A 23,590-nucleotide genomic window follows, 5' to 3' on the forward strand; every position below is an offset into this window, starting at 1 on the left:
CCGGGGGAGGTAGTGAGATGTCCATGGCTGCTCCCCAGGCACATATGTAGAAGGGGCGTCCTGGCCGGGCATGGGACCCGGCCGCGTGTCACAATCTTTATATATAATATGTTACTGTGGTTGTTCATTTGTTTGTCCAAGATTTTAAATCACCTGTAGCTTACAAACCGTTTGACCTATTGATCTGAAATTTGGTACAAATATACTACATGATGTGTACTATCTGCTTTTGGGGTGATGATTGACCTCCAAGATTATTCCTCTTTGTATTTTTATTTTATTTCATTGTAGAGTCAACTCTCTGCACTGGCCAGCAGGGCGGCCGTGCGGCGCATGTGTACAGGCGCCATTCTCATCCCTACCACTTTCGCCATCACTTCCCCTACCTCTTCATATCTTAAATCATTCTTGAGGCAGATTGAAGACTTAAGTGCTAGCTAAAGTGAAAAATTAAAGAAAATGTACTAAGTAATTGCAACACAAACACTGACTTAATCAGTTTTAACGCAAAAAGATGCCGACGAAAGAAGAGAAGAAGTGGGCCGCTAGGGTGGAGAAAAGAAGAGCTGCTTTTCCAGCTAGAGTGATATGAAGGGTTGACCATCTATGTAAGTCTTGCTTAATTTTTTCCATACAGACGGCAAAATTTTGTTGATTAAGAGCTTTGTTTACTTGTGATATTTACCCCTAGGTATTTAAACTGATCTGCTATGGTAAAAGTTAGGGTGTCCAATCTAATATTATATGCTTGTGAATTCACTGGAAAGAGTATACTTTTATTCAGATTAATTCTGAGACCAGATACCGTTTGAAATTCTGTGAGTGCTGTTAAAACTGCAGGCACAGTGTTTTCTGGGTCTGATATACAGTATATAAAACCATATCATCTGCATATAGAGAAATTTCCTGTTCCAGTCCTTCTCTGGTAATCCCCTTTATCTGATAAGAATTTCGACAGTGAACCGCCAGTGGTTCAATGGCGATTGCAAACAGCAGTGGTGACAAGGGACATCCTTGTCTGGTACCACGTTCTAGCTTAAAGTAGTCTGAACAAATGTTGTTAATACAAACTGAAGCTTCTGGATTGGTATACAGTAGTTTGATCCATGCACAAATATTCGGGCCAAACCCAAATTTGTCCAATGCAGTGAAAAGGTAGTTCCATTCAATCATATCAAATGCTTTTTCTGCATCTAATGATAGTAATATCTCTGGGGTGTTTAATGTAATATATTCACCAGCAAAATCAAACAGGCGTCGGAGATTGGAAGATAGGTGTCGGCCTTTAATAAATCCAGTTTGATCCTGTGATATTACAGAGGGCAGCACTTTCTCCAACCTTCTAGCTAGAATTTTTGAGAGTATCTTAACATCATTATTCAGGAGTGAAATTGGTCTGTATGATGCACATTGTAACAAGTCCTTATTTTGTTTAGGAAAGACAGTGATTAATGCTTGACGAAATGTTTGAGGTAGTATTTGGTTGTCTCTAGCTTCTGTAAATGTTGCCAATAAGAGGGGAGCTAGCTGAGTGTAGAATTTCTTATAAAATTCTACGGGGTAACCATCAGGGCCTGCTGATTTCCCGCTTTGAAGTGACTTTATAGCATCTAGTAATTCTGATAGCATCAGAGGTTTATCCAGTTCCTCAGCACTTAAAGCATCTATTTGTGGTGTCTGTAATGTATCCAGAAATGCATTAGATTGTGTGTTGTCTTCTTTGAACTCAGTAGAATAAAAGGATTTATAATAATCTCTAAATGCGTGCATTATATTTTTATGGTCAATGATTTCTTCTCCCTTCGTGTTGGTGATTACTGGTATTGCATTGCGAACTTCTTGTTTGTGAATTTGTTGAGCTAAAAGCTTATTAGCTTTCTCTCCATGTTCATAGTAATGATGTCTTGACTTATAAATAAGTTGTTCAGTTTCTTTAGTTGTTAAGATGTTGAGTTCTGTATGCAGGGCCTGTCTTTTCCTGTGAAGAGCTTCACTTGGACACCTGGCTTGTTCTTCATCTATTCTAGTAATTTTGCTTCTTAGCTCTGACACTTTCTTGGTTTCTAATTTATTTCTGTGGGAAAGATATGAAATAATCTGTCCTCTTAAGAAGGCCTTTAGAGTTTCCCAGAGTGTTCCTGCAGAAACCTCTGTGGGCGTGTTTGTCTCTAGGAAGAAGCTGATTTGTTTGGATATAAATTCTATGCAGTTCTCGTCTGCTAATAGAAGAGGGTTAAGACGCCATCTACGAGGTGAGTGTGAGGGGCTTAATGATTTTAGCTCCAAGACTAGAGGGGCATGGTCGGAGATAACAATTGTGTCGTATTTGCACGATTTAATCGTGGGCAGGAAATTATTATCTATAAAAAAATAATCAATTCTTGAGTAGCTATGATGCACTGGTAAGTAGAACGAATATGTTCCTGAGTTTGGGTTAAGAAACCTCCAGGGGTATGATAAGTTGTGGTCAGTTAAAAACTGTGTAATTGTCTTTGCAGTGTTAGATGTTGTACCCCTGTCACAGGAGTCCTATCCAAGAGTGGATTTAAAACACAATTAAAGTCCCCAGCCATTATAATTTTATGAGTGTTCACATTGGGAATGGATGCAAATAGATTTTGCATGAATTCCTTATCATCGACATTGGGTGCATAAACATTTATCAAAATCATTTTACTGTTAAATAAGTTGCCCATGACCATCACATATCTCCCTTCAGGATCCGATACTACATCTGATGCTACAAATGGAACTGTTCTGTGTATGAGAATTCCCACCCCTCTAGTTTTCTTTATAAAGCAAGAATGGAACATTTGGCCAGTCCAGTCTTTTTGTAGTCTGAACTGATCCTTGCTTAGTAAGTGGATCTCTTGTAAAAATACTATTTTAGCGCTTAAGCCTGTTAGGTGAGAGCATACTTTCTTTCTCTTTAATTCGTGATTCAGGCCTTTAACATTCCAGCTCACAAAGTTAACTGTCCCATCATGGAGACATTGATTCTGAGTTTTTAATGTCATTTTATAGTCTTAACTGGTAGTGAGGCAGTTTTAATCTTAATTTCAAAATTCCCCATGAGTTATTGCATTTTAGCCTATTGTTGCATTGATATTTATAGTTATAAGGATTAGAAGAATAGATTAGATATTGCCTGCTCTCCTTCTCTCCCCCCTTTATCCCCCCACCCCCCATTTTGACTCCCCACATGAGGCTTGATCCCACTTAGCAATGTCCCAGTCCTCTGTCATATAAAGAGACAGAGCACGTCCAAAACAAAACAAACCCCACCCCGCAGCGGTGTTAGAGAATTAAAACAAAGAGATATCTATTGCAGCTGAATTCTAAATACTATCTGCCAAAAATATAATCATTAACAGTTTTTAAGCTTAAAATAATCTTCAGCAATTTTAAGTTATTATGATAATAGAAGAATGAACCCTGGGAATGATTTTAAAAAGTAGTCTAGGATAAACATAGTAAACCCTAATTTAATAGTAGAAATCGCAATAAACCAAGAGTATGATGTTAAACCCTACCTTAATTACTTCCACACTTCCACACACTCACGTCTATAACTGTAATTAAGACATAAACATATAGTGTCCAAGTAAAGAAAAGGATGTATAATTATAATACCAGTCTCTTTAAAAGTGGATCCGACAGCAGATGATAGGTCCTTCCCATGCCTTGACAGAATATGGCTCCTTATTAACTTTCAAAAGAGTGTCGGAAGCAGCTTCTTTAGTTCCTTTTCCTTTAGTTCCTCCTTGCTTGAAAATACAGAATATTGGTCTTGAACGTCCACTTTCAGTTTGGCGGGATACAAGAGGCTGTATTTGATATCGGCTTTCTGTAGCAACTTTTTAATGTTAAAGTAGGCTGCACGTTTTGCAGCTGTTAATGGTGAAAAGTCGGGGAAAATACGAATAAGATTAACATTGTTAAGATGAATATCCTTCTTAAACTTCTTTTTTTATTTCAAAACATTCCAATAAATCGTTTTTTAAGCAATTAGATTCAACAATAACCTCATTCATTTGGAACTCAAAACACCCACGTATCCGAAGAGCGACCCTACAAAGACCTCAGGCAGAAGGTGGCATGGCTTTACCTAATTTTCAGTTTTATTACTGGGCAGCAAACATACAAGCCATAAAAACCTGGACACAAAAAAATGAACATACACAGGCTTGGTTCGCAATAGAAGTAAAATCCTGTAGTACTTCTTTATACTCCCTGCTCTGCGCTCCAATAAATGCAAGTTATCGCAAATATACTAATAACCCAATTGTGCTTTACTCACTCCGAATATGGAACCAACTTAGAAAGCATTTTAAGATGGAAAATCTTTTATCCGTGGCACCTCTGCAAGAGGATCACCTCTTTCAACCCTCGCAAACACATCCAGTTTTTAATACCTGGAAAAGTTTTGGGATTAAAATGCTCAGAGATCTTTATATAGACAACATATTTGCATCTTTTGAACAATTATGTTCCAAATTCAACCTCCCAGTAGAAAATTTTGTTAAACAGAAACTGCCAGATTTTCCTCACCTCGTACCCTCCACCATGTTGGAAAAAATACTGCTCAATTTCCAGGAATTAAACACCATTTCCGCATTATATAAATATATTATTAGAGTCCCTACCCTTCAAAGACCCAAGAGGACATTGGGAAGAAGATCTCTTAATCAATATATCAGAAAAGGAGTGGAAGGTAGCAAAGCAGAGAATTCACTCGAGCTCCATATGCGCAAAGCATAGAATTATTCAACTAAAAATTATATATCAAGCTCATCTGTCTCGCTTAAAACTATCCAAAATGTTTCCAGGGCAAGATCCAACCTGCGAACGCTGCAACCAAGCTCCTGCCTCACTGGGTCACATGTTTTGGGCCTGCACCAAACTAAAAATTTTGGTCCAAAATGATGTTAAGTGCCTTTCAGACAGTCTTGGGGTCACAATCCCTCCTAACACATTAACAGCTGTGTTCGGTGTTCTTCCAGACGGACTTGAAGTGGAGAAGGACAAGCAAACGGTGATTGCATTCACTACACTTTTGGCACGCAGACTTATTTTGTTAAATTGGAAGAATCCTAACTCTCCTCAGATAAGTCAGTGGGAAACCGATGTTTTATATTACAGTGGAACCTCGGTTTGTGAGCATAATTCGTTCCGGAAACATGCTCGTAGTCCAAAGCACTCGTATATCAAAGTGAATTTCCCCATAAGAAATAATGGAAACTCAGATGATTTGTTCTACAACCCAAAACTATTCATATAAAAAATGATTAATACAAAATATAAAGTAAAAATACATAAAACAAATTAACTTGCACTTTACCTTTGAAAAGAATCATGGCTGGTGTGAGTGAGTTTTTAAACCCTTGTGGGATTGCACCCAACGGGACGACACACGGAAGAGCGTCCCAAAGCAATCGCAGTCTCCCAGCGCTGTAGCAGTTCTCCGTAAAAGCGAATCCGAAAAGATCGCGGACATGCTATAAGCGCCTGCCGTCAATGGATGATACAAGGAACAAGGAACATTATAAATGTGCAGGGCCCTGCCTGACTGCTGTGTCTGTGTATAAATAACCGCACTGTTGCTGTTTCAAGCTGAATAAGGCTTGTGTTGCTAAAGTACTGAGACTCAGCTTCGTGTTTTAGGGTGCAAGACGGGGACTCGGACATCACAGCACACATGCGCGCGCGAGCACACACATACGCGCGCGCGTGCACACAGTCACAATGCTAATGCTGTAGTAAACACTATACGCTCGTACGGATGTTGACTATATGAGTGAGGCGCGCTGACTCAGACGGAGAATAGGAGACGATTGCCCACAATCCCGCAGTGAGAGAGAGAGAAGAACCATCAGCTCAGTTGTGATCACATGACGCTCAGCAGACAAACTACTCGTACTGCAAGACCTCACTCATTTATCAAGTGAAAATTTATTAAAAATTTTTGCTTGTTTTGCAAAACACTCGTAAACCAAGTTACTCGCAAACCGAGGTTCCACTGTATTTGAAATTGGAAAAAATCTAATTCTCAGTTAGAGGATCTGTACAGAATTTTTTTAAAACCTGGCTGGATCTAATCAATATTATTTTAGAATAAGAGAAATAACTATTACCGCATTTAATTCCCTTCTCTGTTTTTTTATTTACCTATATATATTTCTTCCTTTCTTTTGTTTATTGTTGCCTTATTAAAAAGCCCTAAGCAATTCTCCTTTGGCTAAGCTCTCCTTCTCAAGGGTGGGGTTTGATTTGTCTTCAATTCTATTTTGTTATAAATTAATCTAATCTATTTGTATGGAATGATTACAATAAAATTAATAAATAAAATTTATAAAAAAAAAAAAAAAAAAAAAAAAAAAAAAGAGCTGCTCAGGAAGCAGCAAGTGCATCAACCTCTGAGCAAACGAATGCTAAACATACAGAGAAAGAGGATGAAAACTATAAGTCAATCATTTGCGTCGTTACTGGTATATAAATAAATATGCACTGCGGAGTCTATAGTCTTTATTGAGATTTCAGCTTTTTCACACATTTAATAAGATCTTATAATCAACACTACTGATGTGAAAAAATGTAAATATTTTCTTGAAAAAATTAGATCTCCTGATGTATCTAAACAATATATTGAAACACAGACAGGAGTTTTTATCATGATGTTTGAGTGGGTTTTCTATGGTTAGTCATGTTTTCGCCTCTGCCCCCCAGATGTGTGTGCTCTGTGTTGTTCCAGGTGATCATGTTGTCACTGTCTCACCATGCATATTAACACAGTGTAGGTAACCAAGTTCATTAAATGTGTCACTGTGGTCTGGTGTTCTTGCATGTACCATATATAGTTATATATTAATACTACTGTATGATTATTATGTTTCATTTCTTGTTTTCTCCTTTGTGTTTCATTCTGTGTTTACATTATTACTCTGTAATTGTCTGTGAGAAAAGTATTTCTTAGGCTCTGCCAGGAGAAATACTGATAAAAGTTTGTTCCCAGGGATTTTCTAGTATGAGGTGCAGAGGTGGGTCAGGTGTGCGGGGCAAAGTGCCTAGTTAAACACTGATTGGTTAATTGTACCAAACAGTATTATCCTAAAGTTATAAAACACTGTCACTACTTCCTGGCATTAAGACCCCACAATAGTTAATAATAATAATTTTTTGCATTTATATAGCGCTTTTCTCACTACTCAAAGCACTTAGCAATTGCAGGTTAAGGGCCTTGCTTAAGGGCCCAACAGAGCAGAGTCCATATTGGCATTTACGGGATTCGAACTGGCAACCTTCCGATTGCCAGTGCAGATCCCTAGCCTCAGAGCCACCACTCCGACACTCTTTAGCATTACAGGTGCTGATCTGTTCAACCCTAGGACTTCTGAATGGTGTCTCTCTGTAAGCATTCACACTACATGTTTCTGTATGCTTCTTGAGAAGAAAACAGGCAAAATATCAAGAGCACCTTGGCTAACTGCTGTGTTCATCTCTGTTGACTTTTACTGGGGGTCTTCCAGCTGGTTATGTTTGTGGATTTGTATGCAAAATGATTCCTTAATACAAGCATAAAATTATTATTCGTGTCATAATTGCTTTTTTTTGTTGTTGTAGTTATTTTGTTTGTGTTGTGGCTGTGCAGCGGCACTGTAACCTTTCCACAGTGCATTTCCAAGCACTGTATCTGGTCCATCTGTGGAGCTAACACTGCATCAGAAAAACCTGGATGTATAAACCTCTAGACTAGAGAACTAAATTTAAAGTTGATTAGTCACCATTTTCTATCATTAACAATTCAAAGTAATCATTTGCATATATGCTTTGAAAAAATTGTAGTGAGAATAGAAGCAACCTTTTTCATATAAATATCTAGAAAAGTGCAGACTGGTGATGTCAGTGGTCTACCATTATGCTAAGTAGGAACTCAAAAACTCAAAGAATCAATGCAGCGGCTGGGGGCGGACTAGCTATGTGAAGTTTAGTCCACCCCATCATGTTCATTCTGGGCATCTGAGTTCTTCCCCCATCTTATTACTAGACCACTGACGTCACTGGACTGCTCCTTTCTGGTGAATAATATGGAAACAGTTGCATTGTTTTATGCCATGATTTTTTCAAAGCTCTGACAGGAAATAGTTTTTTTCATTATTAAAAGATATGTAAGCGTTAATATTTACCTTTTAACTCTAGTAACATCGAAGTAGTGTTTTTAAATCCAGTTTTTGACTTATCCTTTAATCACATCTTTCTTTCCATTCCAACACCCACATACTGCAGGAAAAGTACTCCACACATACATGAATTATAAAAATAAAAAAAAATAAAAAAATCGCTTAAGGGGCTATACTTTCTCATTGCAGTTTAAAAAAAAGCTTTTAGCCCAGAACATCCTGTGTTGATTGATTTTGATTGTTTTCAGAGGGTATAAAATGCTAGAATGTTTCGTTTTCATTTCATTCTGAAGTGAACAAAGCTGTTTTTTTTCCTGATTCTTTATTGACATCTGACAAGAGCATCTAAAAGAATGTGACTTTACTTTAGTGGTTATGACATTTTAGAATTAGGATAAGATTTCATAGAGCATCACATGACCTTTCAGTCTCATAGGAAAATTTTGTTTTTATTTCTTAATGTACAATTACTTTTTTCTTTCATAGCAAAAATGTTTTCCAGATGATATTTTTATGTTGAGGTATATTTTAAAATTTGTAGTTTATGTGGTATCTCTCCCTAGGATGAGGAACAAATGTTAACACATGCAAGAATTCACTTGGGCAGTATTATTGGGATGTTTTTAGACTGGTGAATATCTCTGATCATTCTATGTAGTCAGCACCAGTCTGTATATATGCAGTACAGCTTTGTCTTAAAGACAGTGCCCCTCACATTAAATCTTTCCCCCTTAGTTAGTGAGTGAAACTGGAATAAATTAATGTAAAAAAAATCTTTTAAGATGTTAATGGGTGCATATATTAAAATGCATGACATTACTGCATTAATGTGTGACGCAATGTGGTGCCCTAGATGCCTGCAGCCTTGGCATCACCATGTCCCAGGACATCGATTGTCATGTACTGAGATGAGCTAGAACAATGAGCACAGTAATAACAAGTTTCATCCAAAGTACATTTATTATTATTAAAACAATCAGTGTGCACAGAAAAGTGCAGTCCAGTTTTTTAATAAATAATCTTGTTTAAGCACAGTGTCTTGGTGGAGGTTAAAACCAATAAAATATGTAAATAAAATGTTTAAAATTAAGACTAAAAGCACAGAGGCAGAATTTACTTAATTATCTTCCACTTGCGCTCTCTCTTCTGTCTCCCCTGCACACGATCCTGGTCTCCTCAGCAGGGCTGACATGCTGGCAAGTGCATTCAGCTATCACATACCACATGTAGGGGACACTTACCTTGTGGTCTGATTGCAGATCCCAATGCCCCAGTGCAGTGATGAGGACACTATGTTGTAAAAATGGCTCCATTTTTTGGATGAGACATAAAACTGAGGTCCTGACTCTCTGTGCTCATATGACCTAGTCATTCTGGCCTCCTAATCGTCCCTTATCTCTAACTAGCTTTCTCTCTCACCGCTTCACCGCCTAACAGCTAAAGTGTGGTGAATGTACCAGGGCAAAAATGGCTGCCATTGCATCTTCCAGGTGGATGATAGACATTCGTGGTGGTTGAAATGGCTCCTCACTCAATGAAGCATTTTGAGTAGTGACATAAGATACATCTTCCTGTCACCTGCCTTCTGTCTGGTAGGACCTCCATGAGCACTCTGTTGCTTATGCTAATCCTGATGCTCAACAGAACTGAACCACCCCTGGAGTGCTGTTCTCTCACTCCCTCACGTGGCCCATTTGACCGCCTTACCTCCTTTCCTCCACACTAGACCGATCCCCAATTCTACCGCTCTCGTTCTTGTCTCCTTAGTTTTTCCTTTCAGTCCTACTAAGACCTTCATTATACCTTTTGGGTGCAAGTTCTTACACTAATGACTCAGAGAGCATCAATGGGGAATGGTTGTGCTCCATTAAACACTCTGGGGCCACACGGCTTTTCACCCACAGGCACCTACACCCCCAAAAGTCTGTTTTAAAACCAGAAGCTACACTGCTACAGACTGTTGATGCAATTCATCCCACACACTGGTTAGTGATGCTGCGTCACAGCTCCAAGGACCAACCTGCATACAGTTCTTAACCTGGTTACCATCTGTCCCTACTGTATTCTTAAAGATTTTCTCCTAAACCCAAACACACACGCATTAGGGAAAATGGTAACTCTGAATAATTTGTAAGTCAGGAAATTACTTACAAAAGGACCAGTAGTCCAATCTACGGCTGAATCCTCCTTAAACCAAAAGTTACAGTGATGGGTTCTGGCTCACTGCAACAATTTAATGAAAAACGGACTCTGAGAATGGGTGAATGATTGTTTCTTTAATTATTTATATTAATGATATTACAAATTAATTATGGATTATCCAGATATGCACTGTGCATATGCATAGTAAACACCTGGAGGGTATATTGTTAAAGGTAAGAAAAACAGAAATTGATACTTGACAACTATTTAATTAAAATTGCTCAGAAGTAAAAAATCAGGTGTAGCACTTATCATCTTTTTGGATACTGGCTTGAGGGCCACTGAATGAAAACTGCAAAAAAATACATAGAAAAACAAGGCTACAAATTACTAAGAAATTGATGTATAGATTTGCTTCCTATTCTGTCTCCCAAACTATTTCAACCTCCAACCCTATCTTCTATCCAAGGAGTAAGCGTTTAAACTAAATTGTGGATGCCTGTTCAAATTAAGAGAAATGCCTCTCTTCTTGAGCCTGGCGTCTGCTGGGCCTCATCAAGAGAAGCTTAGTGTCCAAACAGGGGGCTAATCTAATCTGAGACCAGACAGACTGGAGCTTGAAGTTCGCTGATGACGTCTTATAAGCGAAAAAGCAGGCAAGAGGAATCTCAAAATCAGCAGCTTCCCCGGAGTAATGTGGACTAGAGCTCAGTGTCTGTTGTCATTTTCTGCTGTTCTTCCATAAATTGAAACAACACGATTCACAAGGCCTGTCGACTTCCCTTGTATAATAGCAAAACCGAAAGTACTGGTGGGTAATTAGTCAATGTCTGCAATGTAACCAGGTAGATTAGGAGGTTAATAGCTCTTCGGCACTGAATGGCAGCTCTCCTACCCCACTGGGTGCTTGGTGTGTACAGCCCCTACTGTCATTGATGTTAATAAGAGAGCTGATCCAAATGCCAGCTTTCACTGAAACATTAACTAGACTGAATTGCTCTCATTTAAGCCACTATTTTCTATATGACTGACAGACACAAGATCACTTAGCGCCCTGGTCAATAATCTAATACTAATCACCTTGCATCAATTCTTTTTTTTTCCAATTTAACATCTGCTTCACACTGTGGGCCAAAGCAACGCTCTGTGTATGATTTATCCAGCTCGTTTTATGGCTTTCACATTTTTCCTGTTGCTTGAATGTTACCCAGTGATGAAATGTCATTTATTTCCCAAGAAGTGCCTGGAATTCTATTAGGATATCAGGCCGCATTCATGTATGAAGGTCTATAAACGTAATAAATCTCTCCTTGTGGCTAGAGCTTGTGGAAGACGAGGCTTTCTTCACCAGGACACTTACATATTTCTCTTTTTCTTGTGCAGGTGTAATCTAAAAGACAGCATATTAAAAGAGTCATAGTAATAAAACAATATATTACATATGAACCTCAGGCCACAAGAAAAATAGAAAATACAAGTTATAAAGTGATAGCCAATAAAATGAAAAAAATATAATAACAATAAGAATAAAATACTTTTGTAACTCATTTAACAGGAAATCATTTTCCCCTAGATCTGCCTCAAAGGCATTCTTTTAAAATTCATTTCAAAACTCTGGTGTTTAGCAAATTATTTACTGACCATGAGAATTCTTAGATCCAAAGTGCCGCACTGCTCTGTGACTAGATTGTTAAGGCCTTAATGAGAGTATTATTAATATTAATATTGAATTTAATAATGCACCAGTCTTAAGAGCCACAGTAATAACCAATACCCAGGTTGACTGTACAATCTGAATCAGGGCTTAGATGTAACTCGCACCCTGCTGTTAGTTAGGATTGGCCTGGGTTTGCCACGAGTCTGCTCAGAATTAAATAGCTTTGGATAATGACTGGATAATAGCAGTAAAAATAATGATGACTATAATTTTGCTTTCCGATTTTTATTTATTTATTTAATGGTTTAATTTCCCCTGGTAGAAAAGGTTTTATTTTTATCACTTGAAATTAGTGATTAAAAGTTTAGCAAAATTCCTTTGGACTGGCCAGGATGCAAGTTAAAAGGAGAAATGGATGTTGTAATCACATCCTGGAAATACCTTATCCATAGCGTCAAAAGTGTACTAACTGTGCCGCTTTCAAGAGCAGCAAATTATTAGAGGACACGGGAAAAGAGGGAAGCACAAGCTGGAAAGCTAACCGGTATGTGTGTTCTGTCCAACATGGATAACTTGGAAGAAAGACTTCAACAAATCTGTCCCCAACAAGCAGTCTGTCTAATGACCCTGAAAAAATTGGAGACAGATGACTTGACCGAGCAAGAGGGAGAAAGGGGTAGAAGGAAGACCTGTTGTACATGTGTTCAAGTCAAGAATGCTAAAATGGCTGACAATAACACGCTGGCCATCTGAAAATACTGAAAAAAACATGGGATCTGTCTGTCTCTCCAAATCTTTTTACTTATCATTTGTGGGTTCTTAAAATTGATAGACTACAATGAGAATATTATTAATATGAATGACAACAGATTAAGCATCTTACCAACAACACAGACAGACAGACAGACAGATTTACTGCCAATTTACAGGACAATTACGACTTCATACATATATATTGGCAAATACTAATATTAATTATGACAATAAAAAGAACTACCAGTTAGCTATTAAAGTTTAAGCTTTTCCAGCATGCAGGTAATAATGTACGATTTATGACTCTTTATGCTCTTCCCTCTAATACTTGTAGCATCTATTAATATATCCATCCATCCATCCATTGTCTCCCGCTTATCCGAGGTCGGGTCGCGGGGGGCAGCAGCTTGAGCAGAGATGCCCAGACTTCCCTCTCCCTGGCCACTTCTTCTAGCTCTTCCGGGAGAATCCCAAGGCGTTCCCAGGCCAGTCGAGAGACATAGTCCCTCCAGCGTGTCCTGGGTCTTCCCCGGGGCCTCCTCCCGGTTAGACGTGCCCGGAACACCTCACCAGGGAGGCGTCCAGGAGGCATCCTGATCAGATGCCCGAGCCACCTCATCTGACTCCTCTCTATTAATATAACAAAACATATTCAAGCTATTTAATTGAATTCAATGTTGTGAGTGCTGGAGCCTAAACTTAGAACAAGGTAGGCATAAGCCTACCACACAAATCTTTGAGATATGAAGAAAAACTTGACTACCATGAAACAAATCCACACAACATAAGGGGAATTTGAAAACTTTACACACATAAAAACCCAATGCAAGACAAGACTCAGAATTCTGGATCTGGGAGGCAGCTGTGTTAACCACTGATATTTCTTTGAAAATGATATATGAGTAGATATTTATTTTAACAGCTAATAAAAGACATTGCAAACAAATTGTATTTTTAATTGGTAAAACCACTTAATATGGTGCCTTTTACAGCAAGCAAAATTTCAAAACTCTCAACAAAAGATTAAAATTGCAGATCATAATGTATCAGACTATTAAATGAATCTATATAATAAGTGATATAAAGAGAAGAGTCCCTCAAATCTGTCAGAGGACAAAGAGAGCATGAAAAGAGCACAGTAACTGTCACTGACTGAATATGATGAATGGCAGATTCAAAATGCAATAAACACGAGGTGATCTGTTAGAAGAAAAGCAGTGCACAGAAGCATTTTCCATAATAAACACCGAGAGAAAGTACCAGAGAATGGTACCATAATACTAAATGAGCAGTTGCCAACAACTGCATAATAAAACTTTCCAATAACAAGAACAATCGCTGAAAATCAAATAAATGAGCATTCAAACGTTTGAAAATTAATCATTACATAAATAAATATTCTAAAAAGAAACCATATAGTAAAGTAAATAGGCCAGCTGAGTGTTTACATGGGTCATAAGTCTGAAAAGATCATTCTGGGGATAAGTGTAGTACAACAAAAAGAAGTAATAAAAGCATACAGTAGAAAAATATTTCTATCTCAGATATGAGGTGGCAAAGCAAATGCACTAGAGATTTTACTGAGATGGGAGAATTAAGATTTCATTGAAAATTATGGGTCATTACTGAAAGCAAGGTTTAGGATAAATTTAAGTACTTTTGTAAAAAAAAAAAAAAAAAAAATACAACAGTCTTCAGGATCTGAGATTTTGGCAGGAAAGAATACATCATCAATTTGCCAAGTCACTCTGCTTTAATGATAATAAGTGATGATAATAATGATAATAAGTGACTTACTTTTTGGGCGCACTATTTGGATCGTCTCCTTTTAATAAGACTCCTTAACAGTCCCCCAGATATATCCTCATTTTGAAACACACCCTAGAATCAAACAACAAGGAAACAGTGAAACAATACTTCATAGCTTTGCTGCATTTTTGGTTAATTCTAACTGCATTAGGGGTGGTACAGTGGTTAGCACTACAGCCTCAGGGCCCCAATTTCTAGCTCAGTCATTGTTTGTGTGAGCCTGGACATGGACTGGTTCTGATCACTCTAACTTTACTACCACTTGCAAAGATGTACAGAGTAGGTAATTAAATACTAACACTTGGGCATATATGAGTGATTATAGGTGTGTGAATGAGTGTGTTCTGCAATGGACTGGTGGCCTCTGCTTGTGGCGGATTTGGAAAAATTCACTGGATGAATGGTAGTTAGTATTAGTAGTACTCAAATTTTCCAAAAAATGCTAAAATCAGCACAAACACAGAGTGAACATTGTCATGAAAAATATCATTTTTACTCGGGTTTAATGTAAAAATAATTTGCAAGTGCTATACTTAATTGGCTTTTATTAGACAAATCTTTACCACCTTCTGAACGACAGGGAAAATACAAATTCATTTTTTAATACTAGTTGCATCGTGGTTAAGGCTTTGGCCTTTGAATTTCAAAATCTTAGGTTGTTGGCTCAAATCCCATTACTGACACTGTGACCATGAGCAAGTCACTTCACCTTAGAAAAACAAAAGAAGTATAACCAATTGTACCTCAAATCTTGTAAGTCATCTTGCATAAAGGTGTCAGACAAAATAAATAAAACTATTACTGAGTGAACCTTATCACACAGTATAATATTGCATGGGATCTGGAGTAACACCGTCGGTGCTTACAATTATGAGTGGAAGGAACACAGTAAGCACAAATGTTTTTTGCCTAAAAGGATGCACTGTAATATTACAAAATAAATAATGCTGTTGAAGCTCCAATCAGGCTCAGTACAACCTTACATTTCACAAAAAACAACAAGCTTTAGAACCACCAGCCCCCTTCAACACAAGGCAGTCTTCTTGACAGCTTGTAAAGCATATCTGGAATCTTGTGTCATTTAATGAGGAACACTGCTAACGTGCAGCCCTCCACATGACAAGGGCCCTTAATTGGCTCTTAATGTTCTGCACATGAGATATTGATGTTGCACAGTTTGCAATTAAGTTTACTTACTGGTGCTCAATTGGTTGTATATGACCTTATTTAAGAGAAATAAGGCAATAAGTGCTGATAAGATTAGATTAGCAAGTTAAAAATTAAATGCTGAAATGAAGCGGCCTGTACGGAACTCATCAGTAACTGCTGTCGGCCTTTCTTCTACTTATATTGTGTCAACATGGCATAGTGCCACACAGCTAGCAGCTGCTATGTTTGAATCCTGGCCTGGTCGTCGCTTGTACCAAGACTGCACATTTTCCTCATGTCTGCATGGGTTTACAGTTATTTTCTTTCTCCTACATCCCCAAATTATGAAGGTTATGTTAAATGACATCTCTGAACTGGCTCAGTGTGACTATAAGTAGATGTGGGAGTATACCCGTCCGGATTTAGCTCCTGATGCTGGGATGTACTCCAGCTCCCTGCAGTGCTGACCTGGAATAGGTGACTTCATAAATGAATGAGTACAGTAATCCCTCGCTATATCGCGCTTCGCCTTTTGCAGCTTCACTCCATCGCGGATTTTATATGTAAGCATATTTAAATATATATCGCAGATTTTTCGCTGCTTCGCGGGTTTCTGCGGACAATGGGTCTTTTAATTTCTGGTACACGCTTCCTCAGTTGGTTTGCCCAGTTGATTTCATACAAGGGACGCTATTGGCAATTGGCTGAGAAGCTACCCAACTTACTTTCTCTCTCTCTCTCTTGCGCTGACGTAGGGGGTGTGAGCAGGGGGGCTGTTCGCACACCTAGACGATACGGACGCTTGTCTAAAAATGCTGAAAGATTATCTTCACGTTGCTACCTTCTGTGTGCAGCTGCTTCGTGAAGCAACATGCTGCACGGTGCTTCGCATACTTAAAAGCTCAAAGGGCACGTATTGATTTTTGACTTTGTTTTTCTCTGTCTGTCTCTCTCTCTCTCTCTCTCTCTCTCTCTCTCTCTCTCTCTCTCACCCTGCTCCTGACGGAGGGGGTGTGAGCTGCCGCCTTCAACAGCTTTGTACCAGTGGTGCTTCGCATACTTAAAAGCCAAACAGCCCTATTGATTTGTTTGCTTTCCTCTCTGTTTCCTTTGAAGAGGAAGATATGTTTGCATTCTTTTAATTGTGAGACAGAACTGTCATCTCTGTCTTGTCATGGAGCACAGTTTAAACTTTTGAAAAAGAGACAAATGTTTGTTTGCAGTGTTTGAATAACGTTCCTGTCTCTCTACAACCTCCTGTGTTTCTGCGCAAATCTGTGACCCAAGCATGACAATATAAAAATAACCATATAAACATATGGTTTCTACTTCGCGGATTTTCTTATTTCGCGGGTGGCTCTGGAACGCAACCCCCGCGATGGAGGAGGGATTACTGTAAATGAATGAATATCTTCAGTGTCACATCCAAAACTACAAGTCCCACAGCAGATAACACCACAGGAGGAGGAATAGGAGGAGGAGGAGGAGGAGGAGGTTTGGAGAATGCACCTCCTTTGCATTCAGGCACCAACTCCATGGAAATGTCTATATATTTCTGCAATGCTCCTTGCGGTGACAGCAATCACATCAACCACCTTCCATCTATTTCATTTTAGAAAATGGCTGTCTTGTATTTAATTTTCAATGTTTACTGTTGACCTCTATGCTAATACTTTCCCATGGGATGCCTTGCTTTGTTGGATTTACTGTACTCTCTCCATCTTCCCGCACGCATTAATTGTTCTGCTCGATTTATTTTGAACTATAATTGCTTTTAATGGCATTCACTATGTAATGCATCTACTCATCCATTATGGGATCAAGGAAGCCTGCGATGATCCTATTAGCCTCAGGTAACAAAGCAAACAACCCTGGGAAGTATGCCAGTCTGTCACAGGGCACATTCATCCACACCCCCACACTCATTCATACCAATTCACTCATAGTCATCACTTAACTTAACACACATGCCTTGAGATGTGGTAAGGAAACCCAAGTGCCAGGAGAGCCCATGAAGATATAGGAGAATAGGCAAACACCACATACACTGTAATCCAAAATTTGAACTTAAATTTGAACCCAGGACTCTGGAACTGTGGACACTGTATTGTAGAGTTTATAATGAAGCTAACTTTAACATTCATAAGCGGCCTAGTGATGGCATTTTGGTATGCTGAGAAAATCTGGATACATTAAAGAAAAACACGAGTGTCTTTTCTATTTGATCATTATTTGATTTTTTTTTTTGCTTTTTTTATGGATGACTTATTCATTTGTATTTATTGCAACAGATACATAATATGGGTAAGAAATTAAAAGAAAAAAAAAAAACAACCATTCGATTAGACTAGCATGCTCATCCAAAAGCTTTATTAAGTACAATGGAATTCTGGCTTTGGTGTAATACACTGTTGTAATTATTTTTGTCAATTTAGAAGATTAATTTAAGACTAGGAAATTAGATTAGCTTATCAGACATGTGTTGAGGTGTGAAGAGCAGAACTCCAAGAGGATTTGTTGTCCATGGGCTCTGCTGGGGGATTCAGGGTGAGGGCGGGGCTCATTGGCAATAGATAATGGACAAGCCTGCTCTGGAGATTACCTAAAAGCACTGTGGCCAATCACAGCAGGACCTGCGAGTATCCCATTTTAAAATCTCATGTAACATACAATCTGCTGAACAGATTGGATCATCCTGCCAGTAAACTGAGAGACAGAATGCAAAAGAAACAACACTGACAGAAAGAAGGGGTGTAATGTGATTTGCTTCGACTCAGCAGACCTAATCCCTGCTTCAGCAGATGAATCTGATTGCATCCAATAAGTTCATTGTATGGATCAAGTGCATGCTTTCTGTTGTTATTTTGTTTGGCCTCAGGTGGTTTCCGCTCCATGGTTCAGTTAGCAGTTTTGAATACTGTATGGCATCAGGGCTACTTCCTTGAAATTATGTGAAGTTGCACTGTTCAGAGGAAGGAAACTAAAGGAAATGAATTGGTACTTTTCTACCAGCAGCTGCTGTACCGAGACTTTCAATAAGTCCTCGGTTCTTCACCAAAGGACAGAACACTAGCAGGTGAAGCAATTTGTCTGGGGTCACGCACGCTAAGTCAAGGTCTGAAGAGAAATTTGTGTTAGAAGCAAAAAGAGGTTAAGTGACTTGATCGGGCTAGTCAAGCGAGTCAGTGGCCAAATCGCAAGCCTCTTAGTTTAAAATACTTTAACCACTGCAGCGATGAACAACAGGGCTACAAATCAACCCCTGAACTGAAGGGGCAGCAGCACTGGGAGTTCAAGCAAACTAATCTAAATTTCCCTATTCTTGCCTTAATCTGGACTTTTTCATATGCCATTTCAGTACATGCTCACCTGGTTTCTCATACTGATGCAGGATCAAATTTATATTTATTTTTGTATTTATACCATAATGGCTTAACAGTTCAAAGGCCTTCCTGAGCTTCCGCAACAGAGTCCTGCTAGCTTTACTTTTCTAGTTGAATAACATAAAACTGCAATACTGAATGTCTTTTTGCTCTCCATCAGTCTTTCCGACTTCCTACCAAACTACTAAGATGCCACTATCGGTTCATTTCGACTCCATATTGGCCCTGTATAGGAGTGTACATGAATGTGCCTTGCAGTAAACTGGCGATCAATCCACTACTGGTTCATTGTTTGCAGGTGATGCTGTCAGGACAGGCCCCAGTCCCCATCATCCCTTAATTCGATTATGCTCGACTGAAAATGGACGCGTTACGCCATTTGTATTACTGCTGCTTTACAGTTCCAGGGAAATGGGTTGTGGTTCATCCATCCAGAGGGAGTGCATGTGAAGCTCAAACAGACTGTGACTAGAAATGGAAATGAACCCAAGTTTCTACAGATTGCATCCTGCATCTGCAACATCCAATGTTTTTTGAAGATCTTTAGCAAAATACATTGTAAAAGCTGTTGTGAAAAACAACAAAGGATCTGGACCTGTGACTCTGGACTCTAGAGGTATAAGCAGCACTATGAAACACTGCGCGACTGTAATAGCTGTCAAGAAACATAATACATTATTAATTAAGTTAAGGCACTGTACTGGTCATCGAGACTGCTTTAATAATACTAGCTATGGTACATAAGATACTTGCATTCTGCTACTTGCATTCACTATTACAGGCAACTATCTTCCAAATAATGTAAAAATGTACAAATAAATATGTAATAAGCAACACTTAAGTTTTGTTAGTTTACAGTTAAATTAAAGATGTGCAAACCACATTAAGGGTTATAGAGGAGACCACATATTTTTGTCATGTTACCCAGCCCTAGCAATGGTGTTCTGTACAACTGATAAGAAACAGGTGGTCAGTTCAATTTGAAGAAAAAAAAAAAACTGGCATCATCACACTACAGGTGTGCCTATCACTTAAAAAATGGCATTATTACACTACAGAACAAGTGTGCCTACAGCAAGCCACTGTTAAGAACAAACCTGACTGATGTGGCCTTCAGTCTTTCTTCCTCGTTAAAACCCAAATATAAGTGTATCCAGAAGGTCACCTCCTTTACTAGAGAAAACTGTTTAGGATACAGTTTGATAACTGCACCTCCTTTATGAGAAAAAACTATTAATGAGATTTAAAACAATAAAAAAATCAACAAGTAGCACAACATAGGAAAACATATCAGAAATGTTTGTAACATGCAATAAAAACAAGTCCTTTTAAAAAAAAAAACACTCCTTAAATCCTACTTCTGCCTCCACGTTTTATCCTAAATGAGCTGCTTACATGGCCAATTATTACAAAAACCTACTTGATCACCGTGAACTTCTTTAGTTTAAAATAGTTATCAAGTAGTTTGAGATGTTGGTCAGCATGAAAGGTTCTATACACACTAAACATTAGCTAATGCTGGGCAGTGACATTGCAATTTAGATACCAAGTAGGCAGGCTTAGTTCCTCCTCACTTTGTGACCTGTAAAGTCAATTAATCTGACATCACTCCTATTATAAGAAACTACCTAAGCAATCGTAATTCGCCCTGATTCTGCAAGGTTTGAAGCTTTAGCTAAATATATAGCAACAACAATAATAAACTCTGCTCCGTTTGGGAAAGAAAGAAAGAAAGAAAGAAAGAAAGAAAGAAAGAAAGAAAGAAAGAAAGAAAGAAAGAAAGAAAGAAAGAAAGAAAGAAAGAAAGAAAGAAAGAAAGAAAGAAAGAAAGAAAGAAAGAAAGAAAGAAAGAAAGAATTTGTCAGGTGTTTCTTTTCACCATGCAAACTCGCAGCACCTAGGGAGTTTACAGGTTTATCACATGTATGTTTTGGGAGTGGGACAGACAAGGTGTGTGAATGTATAAGCTCAGCCAAACTGGCTCAATGGTAGGTGTCTATGTGTGGATGTTCAACTGGTTTTTTTTATAATAGACTATAAAGTGACAAACATGATCAGGATAATCTCTATATATACAAAATTCAACATATGTCTGTTAGTCTGCTTTTCACGAGAGAACTACTTAATGGATTTAGATCAGGTTTTTTTCTATAATTTGCTTGAACATTCTGGTTGATTATTCAATTTCTCTCATCGCGCTACGTATCATAGTTCACTTGCGGAGCCGGGCGTGGCCCTCCTCACTCACACGCCAGCCTCCATGCGAGTCGGTCTACCTCTTGTCACGTGTTGAAGTGTACCTTGCCTCCATTTTGCTAGCAATGCCTGTTTGTTCAGCAAATATTATCATCTACAGATTGTTAAGGAGTAACGTTTGACGTTTTTGAGAGAGAGATCAGAGCTCCACGTGTTTTAGAGGGTAGTTGCTGATTGCCAGAGATATCACGGCCACATGCTTTTCTCCCCACGCTGGGGATGCTTTCCCATCAGAGCTTAACACGATCAGATACAGTGCCAATGTTTGACGTTGGAGTGTAACTACCGTCCACTTGGCCAGAATTACATTTTTTTTTTTTAAATTGATTTTTAAAGTTTGTCCTGTTTCACTACCATGTGGACAGAGCAGCGGGGAACAGCAAGTATAGAATAAACAAGGGACCAAATTATGGCATCAACACTATGTGCCTCCCAATGTCATCACTGTATGGAGTTTCAACATTCCCTTGTTGTCCACTGTACATCAAAATTCACCAATGTGGTGAACAAGACAGCTCCCCCAAAGCCTCATGGCTTCTATCACTGAAAACCCACACCAGAGCCTAACTCTTATAAACAATAAAAGGTGGCAAAAACATTGCTTGTAACAAATAGTGTGTGGCAGCCATTATACACATCAATCAAATGTCAGCACACAGCTCTCTGGTAATTATCGCTTTAAAATGCAAACAGAAAATACCAAATATTTGACTGCATTAAACCAGGTTCCATTTTTTTGTAATTTACAAAATAAACAGTTTTTTTTTCGTCTGAATCAGAGACTTTTAAAGCACATACAGGCAGGCTCACATCTGGACTCTGTCTTACACAAACAGGAAAATCTAAATTAGCTTGAAAAGCGCAGCCTTTGATGCACCAGACCTCCTCCCCTTGCCTGCAAAATTTCTTTACTCGTTGCCTTTCAAGTCTCCTGTAAATTTGACGCTGTTTGTCCTCCTCAGCAGTAACAGGCCCATGTTTGCGTGTTTAACAGGACACAAGGAAAACAACCCGCTGTCATTGTGACGACAAATGGATCAGAGGAATGTGTTGCAGCTCCTTTCTGAGCAGAAATCTAGGGATTTATGTGTTTGTTTCATCTAGTAATTCACCTACTGTCCCGTAAAGTACATCCTAAAAAATCATTATAGCAATGCAATGCATTAATAGCTGGAATTACTGAGAAAAAAGCTGATCTGCGTCCATATATTATGGGTTGTGACATTTCATCAATGTATACTGGACCGCTAATGACCTACTTTAAAAATTACATATTTCTGAAATGCGCTATTGATCTGCAGCAGGGCTCTGCTCTGAGTAAAGCATACAAAAATATCTTTAAGTGGATTAAGTTCCCATGTATTTAGATGTTTACGCCATTTTATACATATGTTTTATGAAATATCGCATAGCAAATCCGCTTTGTTTGTCCAGAATCTGCCCGTGAAAATGTGCTATACCAAAAACAAACAAGTAAACCCTTTTTGATCATGAAGTTAGGCACCAAAAAACTAAAAACACAAGTGTCAGAGGTTATAAGCAACTAAAACATTGATCCTTTGTTAATGATGAGCACATTTTTTTTCTCCTTTGGTCTTTGCCGGCATCGACTTCACCCTGAGAAGGACATTTGCGCTGCTTTTTTTGAGAGCTGATGCTGATCTCAGGCGGCCTGACCCCGCTGGACCTGCATTGCCTCTTCTGTTTACCCAGTTATTAGGTGCAGCCTGCAAAAGTCACTCACAATTGCTGATCAGAGGCTAAAGCAGGCTGAAGGACACACCACTGAATGCCTGTGACTGTAACGACAGACCATCGCTGCAATCTCTTTGTCTACTGTGACAAGCCAGGTAATTAGGAGTGCACCGGCAGACAGATTCTACATCCCAGTATAACGTGAGTGGAGCTGGTTTCCTCAAGGGCTTGGCAGCCATTCAAAGGCAGGCAGGGAGCAGGACTAGATGGTTATGTTTAAATCAGAACAAATAGGGATTCACATTTTAAAGTAAGGATGCAGAGGCCCTGGGGGATTCTTAAATAGTATCCACGAGGGGTTCTGTGGAATACAAAACTAGAAATATGTTCTCAGTATAAACATTTTTTGTTTTGTTTTGAAGGTCAGGATCTATGAATTATTCATCAGCTGTTTACAGTGAAATTTGAAATAATAGAAACATAAAATTTACGAAGACTTCAAAGGGAAATTTTAAAACTTTCATACCTTAAAAAGTATCTATGGGCAATGGGAAACTATGGGTTTCAAA

General features: G+C 38.6%; 1 protein-coding gene across 6 annotated transcripts in view; it reads right to left on the minus strand.

Annotated features, from left to right (window-relative positions):
* Window positions 1–23,590, minus strand: part of sema6e (sema domain, transmembrane domain (TM), and cytoplasmic domain, (semaphorin) 6E) — a 360,931-nt gene that overhangs the window by 273,470 nt on the left and 63,871 nt on the right. For 4 of the 6 annotated variants that reach the window (XM_051922750.1, XM_051922746.1, XM_051922747.1 and 1 more), the window contains exon 2: window positions 14,527–14,610. The exons of 1 other annotated variant lie outside the window; for it this stretch is intronic. The gene's annotated coding sequence lies outside the window, so the exon portion shown is untranslated. Of the gene's footprint in view, window positions 1–14,526; window positions 14,611–20,167; window positions 20,296–23,590 lie in introns of those variants that run through there. One more of the 6 variants, XM_051922748.1, reaches the window with a different exon arrangement.

Source organism: Erpetoichthys calabaricus, chromosome 2 (assembly GCF_900747795.2).
Source record: "Erpetoichthys calabaricus chromosome 2, fErpCal1.3, whole genome shotgun sequence".
In the NCBI taxonomy this organism is placed as follows: Eukaryota; Metazoa; Chordata; class Cladistia; order Polypteriformes; family Polypteridae; genus Erpetoichthys; species Erpetoichthys calabaricus.